The sequence below is a fragment of the Dendrobates tinctorius genome, unplaced genomic scaffold (genome assembly GCF_039654945.1).
Source record: "Dendrobates tinctorius isolate UK_male_01 unplaced genomic scaffold, ASM3965494v1 ptg000564l, whole genome shotgun sequence".
Taxonomy (NCBI): Eukaryota; Metazoa; Chordata; class Amphibia; order Anura; family Dendrobatidae; genus Dendrobates; species Dendrobates tinctorius.
In genome coordinates, this window is record NW_027362222.1 from 417501 (window position 1) to 422500 (window position 5000).

The window sequence follows — 5000 nt, forward strand, 5'->3', positions numbered from 1 at the left end:
ACAGCGGAGCGCGGGGGGCGTCGGAAGAGCAGCTCGCTGTACGGTGCAGAGCCCGAAGCAGAAGGCGTCTGGAATACACCCCTTGCACGGGTAGGGGCAAGGTGACTGGCCTGCGAAGACACCGCGGCCGCCCTGCCGCGCGACCCGACGCTCCTTGGGCGACACACAGGGTCGCTGGGGAGCGGGGCCGGGGCGTGGGGGGCCTTTGCGGCGCCACCGTCTGGCTTAGACCTGCCTCAATCGCGGGGGGTCCTCGACCGACCAGCGGACAGGCGCGAGGATTGGGAGAGGGGGTTTGGCCGTCGGGGTCCGCCGCGGCTCCGGCACAAGCCCCAGCGACGCAGAGGTCGCGCGGGGCGTAGTCGGCCTGGCCGTATCGGCGTCGCCCTCCAGCGTAGTCCCTACACCCGGCTCTTGCCCGTCCTCAAAGGGATGCCCGAGCGGCTTTTCCTCCCAGGGCTGTTCCCCCGCCTGGCGGGAACACGGGGGGGTGCGCAGGGCAGCGTTCTGCCGTACTCCCTTCACCTCTCGCCCCATTCAAATCGCTCCCTTCTCCATCTTCCCCTCGCTCGGGGGGCGTTCGCTCTCTCGCTCTCCCTCTCCCTTCCGAGCCGCCTCGGAGGACGACGTACGAGGAGCGGAAGGCGATGGCGAGTCGGGTGGGGGCACACCGCGCAGTGAGAACCCCCCCTCGCCTGCCTCCACAGCTCTGTCATCCCCCCCACTAACGTAGGGGCTCGGGAAAGACTAGTGGCGCGGAGCTCGGCAGCGGCGTGGAAACGCCACCCACCGCCGCCGCTCTCGCTGGTGCCCGCCGCGGAGGCCGCCCTTCGGGCGATGCGTGGCACGGACCTCCGCGGGCAGGGCTGCGCATCTGGAACTTCGAAAAGGGCCGCCCTTGCTAACACTGTGCTTCCCCACGCGGGGAGCGATTCGGACGGCTGGCCCCCACGCCGGGGTGGGTGGGCGCCCCGCCGTTCGCCCGCGTGGGTCGTCAGACCACTGTTCATCGTTCGGTGCGATTCAAACTTCCCACAGCTCGGCCGCCTCCGTCCTCGAACGGGAGGTGACGGCCGGCGTGCGCGCCCAAAGATAGGTGGTGGAAGCCCGGGGGTACAGGAGGAAGGACACCGCTCACCGTAAACCGACGCGAGCTCCAAAGCCCGGGTCGAGCGAGCAGCACCACCTCCCCACCCGGGAGCGCCGTGCCAGATCGATCGGAGGATAAGACCGCTCTGAGAGGACATGGACGAGAGGGGCGTCCGCCTTCCGGAGCCCCCCCTTTCGGACGAGGACTCCGGATTTGCCCCCCGAAAGCCATCACCTCCAGAGAACCAGGGACCGCCGAGGGAGGGTCTGGTCAGGCTTGGGTACCCCAGCATTGCCTCTCTCGCTTGGGATGCACGATCGGCAAAAGTCCCTCTCGGAGCTGTGGAAGTTCGGTCTCAGCCGGAGTGCGCAACTTCCAGACGAGAGGGACCACATGCCAAGTCGCCTACCCAAGTCGGGGAACCAGAGAAACAACTGCTTTCTATCGGGGTAGAGAGACGACACTCTCTCAAGTACATTCTGCCAGAGGTGCGCATTCCTATGTATTTGCATTGCGGGACAACGTCCCCACTTTAAGGGGACGAAGTCGGAACTGTACCCGGCCTCAAGTCACTGTAGGGCGGATGCGGCACCTAGAAAATTCCTCATTCCGGTTCTTTTTCACTTAGTCGTTTTTTTTTTTGGCAAGAATGTACCCCAGGATGGCCAAAAAGCCAAAGCCAGGGACTGAGAACCATCGAGCATGCTCTGAGGGGACATAGTCAGAGGGGGCGTCCGCCTTCCAGAGCCCTCCTTCCCACGAGGACTCCAGATTTGCCCCCCCCCCCCTGACAACAGCCATCGCCTCCAGAGAACCAGGGACCACCGAGGGAGGGTCTGGTCGAAGCTCAGGTACCCAGGATAGCTTCTCCGGCTTGGGCATGGACCGCCAGACAAAGCCGCGGACCATGAACCATCCAGCCTGCTCTGAGGGGACATAGTCAGAGGGGGCGTCCGCCTTCAAGAGCCCTCCTTCCCACGAGGACTCCAGATTTGCCCCCCTGACAGCCATCACCTCCAGAGAACCAGGGACCGCCGAGGGAGGGTCTGGTCAAAGCTCACGTACCCCAGGACAGCTTCTCCGGCTTGGGCACAGACCGCCAGACAAAGCCGCGGACCATGAACCATCCAGCCGGCTCTGAGGGGACATGGTCAGAAGGGGCGTCCGCCTTCTAGAGCCCAAACTCGGCCACGGACTCCAGATTTGCCCCCCTGAATGCCATCACCCTTCAGAAGACCAGGGACCACCGAGGGAGGGTCTGGTCAGGCTCAGGTACCCCAGGATCGCCTCTCTCACTTGGGACGCACGACCAGCAAAAGTCCCTCCTGGAGCCGTGGAAGTTCAGTCTCGGCCGTATTTTGCAACTTCCACGACAAGAGGGACCACCTTCTAAGTCGCCTACCCGAGCCAGAGAACCATAGGAACAACCGCCATACATCGGGGTAGAGAGAGCCCACTCTCTCCTATATTCTCCCGCAGGTGCGCATTACTATGTATTTGCATTGCGGGACAATGTACTTCAATGAGCGGGACAAAGTCGGAAATGTATCCGACCTCCTGGAACTGTGCGGCTGCTACAGCAGTCAGAAATTCCCCATTCCGGTTCTTTTTCACTTGGATTTTTTTTTTTGCAATTTTTTGCCTAAAACGTATTCCTCCAACATGTACTAGCTCATGACACTTGAAATTTTTGAGCCAATTGATAATAACAGCTTTTTAGAGCTCAAAAACAAAAAAAATTTGAGCGAACAAAAAATGTTCGAAAATGACCTCAGCTCCTGGAACTGTTTTCGGTACACCTCCAGAGAGGCTCCCCTGCCTGGAAGTCTGTCACTGCTCAGCTCGAAATTTTTCTAAGTCCCAAAATTCGGTTTTTCATCCAAAATTCAACTTTCTGCCCAGGATCCACAAACTTTAAACCCAGTTGGGGGACCCTCCCTGGGGGCCCTACAACATACTGAAGCCCCCCTGTGGTGGAAGTAGGGGAATTTACTTATTTTTACACAAAATCACAAAATTCCATTTTTTGTTCGCAAAACACTTTTTTGTCCTCAAGAAACTTTTTTGTCCTCAAAACACTTTTTTGTCCTCGAGAAACTTTTTTGTCCTCAAGAAACTTTTTTGTCCTCAAAACACTTTTTTGTCCTCAAAACTCAATTTCTTCCATAATTCGACTTTCCCCCAAAAAACCACACATTCTACCCTCATGGGAGGCACTCTCCCTCGGGTCCCCACATCATATTGACGCCCCAGAGCGGTGGGAGAAGGGGAAATTCGATTTTTGATCAAAAATCCAAAAATCGCTCTAAGTCCAAAAATCCTGAAAATTTTTCTAAGTCCCAACGGTACTTTCTGAAAAGTGTACCCAGGCCCCTGGAAGCCTCCTAGGTACACCTCCCGAGGCGCCCCCTTCCTGGAAGTCTGTCACATCTCGAAATTTTTCTAAGTCCCAAAAAATGGTTTTTGCTCCATAATTCGACTTTCCCCCCAAAAGTCACACATTCTACCCTCATGGGAGGCACTCTCCCTCGGGTCCCCACTTCATATTGACGCCCCAGAGCGGTGGGAGAAGGGAAAATTCGATTTTTGCACAAAAATCCAAAAATCGCTCTAAGTCCAAAAATCTTGAAAATTTTTCTAAGTCCCAACGGTACTTTCTGAAAAGTGTACCCAGGCCCCTGGAAGCCTCCTAGGTACACCTCCCGAGGCGCCCCCTTCCTGGAAGTCTGACACATCTCGGAATTTTTTCTAAGTCCCCAAAAATGGTTTTTGCTCCATAATTCGACTTTCCCCCCAAAAGTCACACATTCTACCCTCATGGGAGGCACTCTCCCTCGGGTCCCCACTTCATATTGACGCCCCAGAGCGGTGGGAGAAGGGAAAATTCGATTTTTGCACAAAAATCCAAAAATCGCTCTAAGTCCAAAAATCTTGAAAATTTTTCTAAGTCCCAACGGTACTTTCTGAAAAGTGTACCCAGGCCCCTGGAAGCCTCCTAGGTACACCTCCCGAGGCGCCCCCTTCCTGGAAGTCTGACACATCTCGGAATTTTTTCTAAGTCCCCAAAAATGGTTTTTGCTCCATAATTCGACTTTCCCCCCAAAAGTCACACATTCTACCCTCATGGGAGGCACTCTCCCTCGGGTCCCCACTTCATATTGACGCCCCAGAGCGGTGGGAGAAGGGAAAATTCGATATTTGCACAAAAATCCAAAAATCGCTCTAAGTCCAAAAATCTTGAAAATTTTTCTAAGTCCCAACGGTACTTTCTGAAAAGTGTACCCAGGCCCCTGGAAGCCTCCTAGGTACACCTCCCGAGGCGCCCCCTTCCTGGAAGTCTGACACATCTCGGAATTTTTTCTAAGTCCCCAAAAATGGTTTTTGCTCCATAATTCGACTTTCCCCCCAAAAGTCACACATTCTACCCTCATGGGAGGCACTCTCCCTCGGGTCCCCACTTCATATTGACGCCCCAGAGCGGTGGGAGAAGGGAAAATTCGATTTTTGCACAAAAATCCAAAAATCGCTCTAAGTCCAAAAATCTTGAAAATTTTTCTAAGTCCCAACGGTACTTTCTGAAAAGTGTACCCAGGCCCCTGGAAGCCTCCTAGGTACACCTCCCGAGGCGCCCCCTTCCTGGAAGTCTGACACATCTCGGAATTTTTTCTAAGTCCCCAAAAATGGTTTTTGCTCCATAATTCGACTTTCCCCCCAAAAGTCACACATTCTACCCTCATGGGAGGCACTCTCCCTCGGGTCCCCACTTCATATTGACGCCCCAGAGCGGTGGGAGAAGGGAAAATTCGATTTTTGCACAAAAATCCAAAAATCGCTCTAAGTCCAAAAATCTTGAAAATTTTTCTAAGTCCCAACGGTACTTTCTGAAAAGTGTACCCAGGCCCCTGGAAGC